Source organism: Alligator sinensis, unplaced genomic scaffold (genome assembly GCF_000455745.1).
Source record: "Alligator sinensis unplaced genomic scaffold, ASM45574v1 scaffold809_1, whole genome shotgun sequence".
Taxonomy (NCBI): domain Eukaryota; kingdom Metazoa; phylum Chordata; order Crocodylia; family Alligatoridae; genus Alligator; species Alligator sinensis.
Window position 1 is genome coordinate 69,341 of NW_005841956.1, and position 9,855 is coordinate 79,195.

Here is a 9,855-nt window from a genome sequence, read left to right on the forward strand (position 1 = left end):
CTCGCCCCCGGCCAGCAGAAGCCACGGCAGAGCCATGTGCCACTCAGGATAGGACGAGCCCAGCCGGAGTGGCAGGGGGTCAGCATTTTCCCCCTGCCTGCACCGGTCAGTCCCGAGTGGCACATGGCTCCACCGCTGCTTCTGCTGGCTGGTGCTGACCTAGCCAGCCTCCTCCAGTCCTCAGCAGCACATGGGAATCCGGTTTCAGCTGCATGCTGCTCTGAATGGGACAGACCCTCCTGGGTCGGCACCAGCCAACAGAGGTGGCGATGGAGCCGCGTGCTGCTCGGGACTAACCGGTGTAGGTAGGGGAAAGTGCAGCTGAGCCCCTGCTGCTCCGGCTGGGCTCTGGCTGGGCTCATCCTGTCCCAAGCGGCACATGGCTACTCCTCTTCCCTTACGCACTGCGTCGGCAACATCAAGCTGATGTGGTGTGTGTGGGAACCTTGTCCCTTCCCCAGCCCTTCAGCAGCCATTAGGAAGCTGCTGAAGGGCTAGGGGAGGGCCAAGGGGCGGGAATGAAAGTAAATCGTGTTTACTGTCGTTTCCCGTTGCAGCACCGCAGGCCACAGAAAATGCCTTGGCGGGCTGCCTGTTGGACAAGCCTGATCTAACCTGACTAGGCTGAACCAGTTTGTAATTGAGCAGACATTCCCTCTGGACTGAAGAAATGCCAGCACATGCCTGCAATGGCTCAGGCTAGAAGCTGGGGGGATACTAAAGCATTCCTCCCTTCCCTTCCACAGAGCTAAGCTGGGGGGGGAGGGGGGCGTGGCCAGGCCCCCACGATGCTCTGATTAGGGTGGGGTTCCCCCACCCTTGAGCAGCCCAGCAGGAAGTTGATAATACAGTGTTTATCACTCCTAACTCAGTGTTTATCAGTCCATTAGGAAAACAACAGCCTCTCTCATTAGTTCAATCTCTTCTTAAACAACTTTTCCAAGGGAGGACCAGAGGAACATTACCAGCTACCTACTGATTCACTCCAAAGAGCCCTAAGACGACACTGTCCTGTCTCCCACAGCACAGATTATAACCAGCATGTGGTATGCTAGCTAATGCTAAGAGGTGTCTGTGTAAGGCAGAGGGGAGGGGAGAATCCCTGCTTGAGCAGGGAGCGGGATGGGGGAGCAGGAGGAAGCCAGGCAGACCCTGCTGTGCCTGCAGTCTCTGCTGGAGCTGCAGCCAGGGAGCAGAGGGGTGGGGCCAGCCCTGCTGGGCTAGAGCAGAGAGCAGAGCCCCTCTCAACAAAGCATCTGGGATGCTGGAGGACTCTGATTTAACTTAAACCAGGAAGAGGTCTGTCACAGACATAGCATAAGCCAGTTTGAGCCAAATCAGTTAAGTCTGATACTACATTCAACCAGGTTTATCCCAAACTTGTTTCAGCCATTTTCAAACTGGTTTATGTGCACTGAATGTCTGTTCTGTTACAGGTTTAAACCAATTTCTGATCACTTAAACTAGTTTATGTATAATGTCTGTCCCTAGCCCAGGTGTAAAAATGGGGCCAGTTCAGCACTAAGTATATCCATAGTCTGCATCCCCTTGAGTCACTTGTGAGGGACGGAAGTTTCTGCCTTAGCAATCTGCTGGAAGGCATACATCCTTTGACCTAAGACACTCCTCAAACTCCAAAGCCAAGAGGGAGCTGACTGGCATGCCATTGTATGCCCCTGGAAGTGATTAACAACTGCACGTAACCTGATTGGCCAGTCACTGTGAAGGGAGCACCAGCCTTGGGGAGCTGCTACTATATGATTAGGAAGTTATTAGTGCCAATTTTCAGGTAGTACCTAGCAGTACCTCCTCTCTGGTTGTCACCCAGTGCTGTCTCAGGACAAGCATGGCCAACCTGGGTGTCATGGCCTGTGCCTGAAGAGCAGGGGGGCCAGTGGTATGGAAAAAACATGTTTCTGCCATTTTTGCCCCGTGTAACCCTTGGTTGATGCAGTCACAATAGGCACTTTTACACATCCTCTGGGGGTGCAGGGGGCAGGGGGAGAATGTAATTAGAGTGGCTCCAAGAGCTGCTTTAATTAAAGCGCTGCAGTTTCTTGTGTATTAGCGTCCCTGTGCTTCAAAATGGCAGCGAGGGCACTTGAACTAAAATTTGTTCAATGAGCTTTAGATAAAGTGCCTCTGCCGCCATTTTGAAGCATGAAGATACTGATACATGAGACACGGAGGCTATCTGGAGCGTAGTAATTACCACGCCCGAGCAGACTGGATTAATTGAGTCTGCTCTGGAGCTGCCTCAGAGCACGTCTACAGGCACCCACGTCTACAGGCTCCCCAAGGGCAGCAGAAGATCAGGAATGGAGCCTAGTGTTGCACAAATGGAAAACTAAGCTGCCAACAGCTCTGCTTCCATTTCATTCAGTACTCCTGCTGCAGCATCAGAGATGTCTTTGAATGAAGATGCGAGGGTCAGCTGACCATAGCCAGCAGGTGAATGGTTTAGACCAGTGCTTCTCAAACTATATGATGTGGCGGACCGGCAATTTTTTTTCCAGTGGGCCAGGGACCAGTGCCCGGTTCAGCCAGTGGCAGCAACTGCGTATAACAGCGCTACACAAATGCGCGACCGGCTGTTTCTTTCTCTTTCCTCACCTTGCACGACGAGACGTCACCTGGAGTGTTGGAATGTACGAACTGTGGCGCTATGACATATCAATGTTATGCTTCTGAAAATATATTTCTTTCTTTCCTGGCAACTTGCTGCTGACCGGTGAATATATTTCTTTCTTTCCTGACAACTCTCTGCAGACTGGCGACCGGTGGCTCGTGGACCGACACTGGTCCACGGATCAGCACTTTGAGAAGCACTAGTTTAGACCTCTCTGTGCTCCTGGAACGTTCTGTGACCCCTCCATGCCTATATCCCAGAGCTCTCAACAACCTTTCTGCACTCGTGAGGCTCATCTTCAGCCTTAGCTGCCTGCATATCCTTTGCTCCATCCAAACCTGACCCATCTATGACCCTCAGGACTCCAATTGCTGAAAAGAAGCATCTTTGTAGGGTTATCATCAGCTGAGAGGATTTTAGCTGTCAGGACATGTTGCCCATTGCTGGGGATTGTGATCTCTTTAACTACACACAGATGAGCTGCTTAACCCATAGATTAGCCGAGGCTATTTCTGCCAAGGTCAAGAAGACATCTGAACTGTGATCTTTCTATGGGCTTGACTCCAAGACCTGTTCTATAGGGATGTAAGGGGAAGAGTTACAGCCGTTGGGGTGGGAAGGTCTGGGTGGTTGTTACAAGCGGGTGTGAAGGAAGGAAGTGCATAACACTTAGCATGCAACAGGTTTACTTTAGGTTTTGGTCTAAGATTCAGGCCTGCAGCTGTTTCTTAGGCTCTGAGGTTGGACCACAAAAATCTGAAGTTTGTGCAGTATGTTTGACATGAACGCCCCATAAAGCCCAGTGAAGAGATCAGGTGGGAGTATTGTCCAGCCAGGAAAAGCAGCTGACAGTTTCGTTCATTTCCTAGTGCCTGGATTCAGCAGAGAGGATCTTATTTTCCTGATAAAAACAAGATAAATGTGTCTTTTTCAACTCATAGGCTGGGTGGATGGACAGAGGAGCTGAGAGGAACCCATCAGGTGGAAAGGAACCGCACTGGGCCAGTCTCAGGTGCAGGAGGATGTCTTCTCTGCTATCTGCAAACCTGTGCATCAGTGCAGAGAGGACACGTGCCTCAGCTTGGCCATCCTGAATTCTCACTGCTGCTCCTGGAGATGTCTTTCCATCAGACTTCCAAGGGCTTGTCTAAGTTAAACAAGCCTAAAAAATACTTCTGTTTGGTCACTCATTTATGTGAAGGTGTGAAAGGCTCCCTCACTTCAAACGTGCTCAGCTGACATTTCTCTAGCTCAGTGTTTCTCAACCCATGGGTCGCAACACAAAACTGGGTCGCAAGAATGTATGAAAGGGGTAGAGGGACATAGGTGACATGTCAGGGAGGCATGGGGAAGCATGTGCCCCTCCAGATTTGTGCAACCACAATGGACACGGGGCTGCAGCCTGGCTGGACCAGCATGGGCAGGAGCCACCTCTGCAGTCCAGCAGACAGAACCAAAGCAGGAAGACAGAGCGGGGCGGTGAGACTCTTTGGTGCCACCACTACTCATACCTCTGCAACAGCTGTGCCGCCAGCAACACAAGAAGTAACCCAGGGTGGGGGCGGGCGGCACTCTGCCTTCACCTCCTCCCACTGCCAGCCACTCACTCTGTATCCCACTGCCACAGCCCAGCCACCGCTGCCACTCCCCTCAGGCTGCAGGTCTACCCCGGAGGGGATCTGGGGTGGCAGGCAATGTGGGAAGTGTGAGGGGAGCACCAGTGGGGGCAGTGGCAGGGCCATGGTGGTGGGATAGAACCACAGCCTAGCATGTGAGTGGCTGGTGGCAGGAGGAGGTGACAGCAGCATGGCCCCACCCCTCCCGTTACTCCTTGCACTGCTGGTGGCACAGCTAGCACAGGGGTCCCAGTGGTGGTGGCAGCAGTGAGTTTTGCCACTCGATTCTGCCCTCCTGCACTGGGTCCTGCCTGCTGGGCTGTTGAGATGGCTTCTGCCCATGCCAGTCTGGCTGGGCTGCAGACTCATGCCTGCTGTGGGAACACAAATATGGGGGGCCCCATGCCCAACACTTCCCCCCACCCCTTGTCCCACACACTGGGGGGCTGGGGCCTTGGGGCAGGAAGCAGTGGGTCAGGAGTGAGGAGTGCCAGTGGGGCTGTGGGTTGGGAGTGAGGGACACTGGCCGAGCCAGGGGGCTGTTTTCTACTTAAACTATTTACTGGGTTGGGACTAGCCATCAGTTTTTATGAATAGGTCCTGGTACAAAAAAGGTTGAGAACCATTGCTTTAGCTGTCCCTAGCATTTCTCTCTAATTAGCATTTGCTATTATTTTCATTGTTATTACTCACTTCTACTTTGGTACCATCTGAAAGCCTCACACAGGCTAGGGGGCCAGTTGTGCCCGGTGCTAAACAAACAATATAAGAGAACGTATGTCCCAAGGGTCTCATCGTAGGTGGCAAAAGCTCAGCCTAGGAACCGAGATCAAATGGTCGCCATGAGAATAAGCAATATCAAGGCACCGCTGGGAGTGGAGAGACATGCAGGGGTGTTCGGTCCACAGAGAGCTTCCCCCTTTGTTTTTTAGCAAACAGCACAGGGCATACCCAACTTCTCCTGTCCCCGTCCCCAAATCCAAGCACACTTCAGAGATGGAAACTAAGCAGAGACAAACTAGAATCTCAAATCCGAGCCCCCAGAATCTCATGTCTTCCTGCAGTCGGGTTCAGATGCAGCCAAAGTCCCACGAGAACAACCTTTCTGTGCCAGTGAATCTGACCTTGGACCCGGCTGTATCCTTTTGCCTTGGTCAGCACTGGACACAGATATGCATCCCTCCTGCCTGGCCCACTTCAGGGACAGAGCAGAAGGGAGTGAATGGGGGTCTCTAACATCTGCACTTGAATGCGAGTGGGGGCAGGCAACTGGGAGTGCATCAGGGTCTGCTCAGCTGTGGTGCAGGGAGCTGGCCCTGGCAGCCCTGCCCAGGAGACAGAGGGACAGAGCCTGGTTTAGTTCTTGTTTTGACTCCAGGCATGAGTCTAGTGACACCTGCTGGTAACCAGGAGCCATGGCATGTCTCAGGTCCTTCCCACCCTTGCCTCTGGGGCAATCTGTATGACTTTTTTGCAAGATGGGATTTCTCCTCTTCCTAGACAGCAGGGAGTCTTTCCATTTACCTAGGAGGTAGGAGCTCCAGTTTCCAGATCTGTCCCTGCCGAGAACTGCCTGAGGCTTGGGAGAAGAATCAGAAAAACCCTAGATCCTATCTAATCCACAGCCGTAAACCCTCCCATGTACATCTAGTTTGTTATTACTGGGGACTGACTCCTGCATGAACTCCTCCCAGCGGGGAATGAGCTAGTTCATGCCTCAGAGCTCCTGTTGCTGACTGGGTTTACACTCAGAGCTTTTCTTTGCCACCGTAGATGCTAGGGATCTTTTTCACCTAATACCGAAGACTGAGATTCTGGACCCCACATGGCAACCAGGAAAGCTACCTTCTTGCTGCCTACCAGCTCGGTCCCTGCTTTGAAGACTGAGCTCTCCTCAATGCACTTTCCTTGTAGGTGCCCATAACACAGCTTCCACTCAAACTGTTAAGAAGCCCGAAGCAGCTTGTCCCTTGGCTGGCAAATTTTGGCTATTTCTGCTCCTGGCTGCTTGTCTAACATTGAGCAGCTTGTCTCAGCTTACCTGCAGTGCATCACAAGAGGAATTACTGGTAGTATCAACTATTAGGTGTCTCTCCATCACCATTGTGTAGAATGGGACAGAGACCCAGGACAGTGCACACCTGGGACCTGAAAACAAAGCAGACAGCACAGGGGCTGCTGAGCCTCTCATCAGCCCAGCTCCTGGGGCCCCTCCATTAATGCAGGAGAGCTCCTGTGACACCAATCAAAATGCGCAGGAAGCAGGATTGATGCTGATGCCCTGGGAAGGGGCTTTTATTGCTTCTGAACCTGCGTTTTCCAGTGACTGTAGCATCCCAATTTGCCTTTAGGCTACTCCTACCAGGACTAGGCAAAAAGGAGATTACACAGTGACTAACTGGGCCAGCAAAACTGCCTGGCACAGCCTTTGACCCAGAAGAAGCCTTCCAGTAAGGAGACAATAATGTTAGGGATATAGGGGCCCAGCCAGAGATCCTGCTTCTCCAGCTCTCATGGGTTATTGCAAGGTTTCTTGGGGACCACTGCAGGCTAGGTCTGGTCTCTGGAGGTTGAATCTGTAGCCAACAGACCAAGATCTAGGAGCTGCATTAACTGCTTTACCAGCCAATGTCCAGATTGAGGGCTTCAGTCCCCAGCCTCCTTCATTCCTGCGGTTTCCATGGTCCTGTAACATAGAGCTCCCCACCTAATGTCTTCTTGCCTCCAACCCAAAATTACCCATGTAAAAGCCTAATACAAACTCTTACCTCTCGTTCACCCCTAAGAGCTTCTGCCTTTCTCAATACAGAATAGCAAACAGCTGAGTGCTCTCCAAGCCATGGTGTCTGCAATTTCCTCAATCCCAGTTAAACAAGGAAGGTGCAGATGCAGTCATCTCATGCTGGAAGCACAGGGCAGTTCTGCAATGAAAGGATTAGTAATGGCATATGATAGAAACCTCAGATCCAGGGCTCACCCCATGTCACTGGCTGGGGATGAAAGCAGGCAGTGACTTACTGAGGGCAGAGCAAGGCCACAGGCAGTAGCTAACATCCTGGTCCTGGGACAGTCACCACCCCTTGGCTGTGGCCTGGCCCCCTCCTCTAGCAGGGCCTAGGCTGTCATCTATCATCCTCTCTTTGCCCTTTTCCTCCCACAGTCTCCCCAACAACAGATGGCAGCTGCTGCTCATCTGTAATTAATTGAACACTGCGCTGATACTCAGCCTAACACAACCCTAATTAGCTTCAATCCCAGGAGCCTGTGACCACAGCACAATACCTCCCTACCACCACACACAATTACTGACTCCCTCTGACAGCGTATTTATAGCAGTGGTGATTGAAGTTTCTGGTTTGCATAAATTCCTGCCATTTATTTCTGGTAGAATTTGCTACTCTGCTCTGTCTGACAAAAGATGAGCCCTATCCATCCTTCTCCTCGAACTCCCGGCTTTTCCTCACATCTCCATCCTTCCCTTTGAGGATAGGGAAGTGGTGCCATCACAAGCACAATGGAAGCCAATGCCAAAGCTGCTCTGGAGCTAGACACCCTGAGAAGTTGTTTCCCCCAATTAGTTAGTCAGCCAGCCACAGAGCACTGTCTTCCCTGACCCTTGTCCCAAGGTCAGAAAATTGCAGCCTGGAAGTTAGCCTGCTGACTATCCTGCCCTCTGGATCCTTAGGAGTACTGTTAGCTCAGCCCATTTTAGCCTCCAATGCTGTTTCTGTGGCTTTTGTTCCTGACAGAATTTGCTGGCTTTTTCCATTCCTTCCCTTCAAGTTCCTATTTGTTTAAGATATAGCTGTTCTCTATCCCCATTGCCCATAAAAACCGCCTGCTGGACAGACTTGACTTGGCTATGAGATGGACACCTCAAGAGCTATATGCTATTCCTGGGGTGGCTAAACAGGAATCCCCAGCTGCCTGGGGCTGAGCAGAGTAAGATCTTGCCATAGTTTTGTTCTAGTCAGACCTACATTTCCTGTTAAACCCGTGCTCACCACAAGAGCAACTCAGAGGGTTGGATTTTTTTGTTGAAATGTTTTTCATTGGAAAAATGCTGATATGTTGAAAACAGTTGTGTGGGAGGGTATGCTGGGTTTGGTAGAAGTGACATCAAGATGGAGCCCCATGGAGATGCTAACTGAGAGCACAAGCACCCCCCCCAGGCCATCTCATGGCCTGGGGGCTATGACACCTCCTGGCTACATGGGTGATAGGTCTAAGTTTTCCAAACCTCAAGAGTATTCTCACCAAGCTGTTGTGAGCCCAGGCACAGGCATTCTCCCCTAGTGCCTATGGTCAGGTCACACGCCTGGAGAGGAGGGCAAAGGACTCTTGGCTGGAGTAATCAAGCTAAGGGTCCAAAAAAACAAAGTCAAGCACCTCTTGAAGACTAGAAACCAAAGTCACAGACAGCTACAAATTTGTAAAGCAACAAGCAGGCAGTGCTCTTCTGGGAGCCCTGGGCTTCTATCTTGAAGGTTAGCTGTCAGCAGTGGAGCAATGAGGCACAGCTGGGCCCAGTCAGAATCAGGCTGCTCCTGGCAAGCCTTCAGGTCGGCAGGCCACTCGCTCCTACAGTGGGGCCTTTGCTGACACACAGTGGCAGCAATAATTAATTTTCCTAATATGCATAAGGCACAAAGGGCTACTAAAATGGTTCCTGTGACCACATGCTCCAGTCTTTCAGTGACTTCACTCATGCCTCTTCTGTATTTGCTCCCTGCGAAGTCAGCAAGTGAGTGCTGTCCAGGATTTACACAGACATGCACATCTGAGTCACAGAAATGAGTTCATGCCAGAACTGCTCTTGCACTCATCCAGCGAAGGATCTGAAATGTTTTGCCTTAAATAAGGCAATTTAACTAAGTCAACTTATGTTAAGCCACATCAGCATGTACACACGTATAGCTCCATGACATGGTGGCAACCATTTTGTGAGCCCTCCCTTGCAGTGGCGCCTGGCCACTGTTAAGCTAAGTTGACTTAGCATACACATGTACCTGAAGTCAAGTTTGAGTCAACTTAACATACCTTAAGATAATACACCTCAGAGGTAAATTATCTTGCATTGCATTTGGGTCAATTCTGCTCCACATATGTGTGCATGCTCTGACAGTGAAACTGACTTTAAAAAGTTAAGTCAAGTTAACTGTCAAAAAGTTGGTATGTGTATATTCACCCCTGGAGTCCATGAGTTTACTCCTTGTGGCTGGATGCGGTCCATGGGGCATTGATTGGACAGCCCTGAGGAAACAGCATCATCATTCTAATATTATAAAAGCCTAAATCTGTCTGAATATCTGTCTGTCCGTAACGCTTTATTCACACTCTGATTGACTGACAAACAGCCAATCAGAGTTTGAACAAGTGTTCGAACAGGAGCTGGTGTGCAGTGGAGCACCGCCATGATGGTGGGGACACAGGGGACGGAGGGGGGGCAAGGCCAGGTGTGCTGGCCTTGCCTCTTCCCCCCCCCGCCCTGCTCCCTGGAGGCGGGGGGCAACGGAGTGGACAGAACAGGGGGGCAAGGTTAGCAGTGCTAGCCTTGCCTCCCCTGCCCTGCTCCTTGTGGGGAGCGGGGTCGGGATGCCGCTGGAGGGG

The 9,855-nt window shown here is 51.3% G+C and overlaps 1 protein-coding gene across 4 annotated transcripts in view; it reads right to left on the minus strand.

The window, feature by feature from the left end:
• The window catches only part of ARR3 (arrestin 3), a 31,460-nt gene extending 24,295 nt beyond the window's left edge, over positions 1-7,165 (minus strand). Inside the window, exons 1-2 of one of the 4 annotated variants that reach the window (XM_006020489.3) lie at positions 7,014-7,165; positions 6,287-6,393 (exon numbers count right to left, since the gene is read on the minus strand). The gene's annotated coding sequence lies outside the window, so the exon portion shown is untranslated. The other 3 variants (XM_006020490.3, XM_006020491.3, XM_014518447.2) reach the window with 3 other exon arrangements.
• Positions 7,166-9,855: the final 2,690 nt, after the last annotated feature.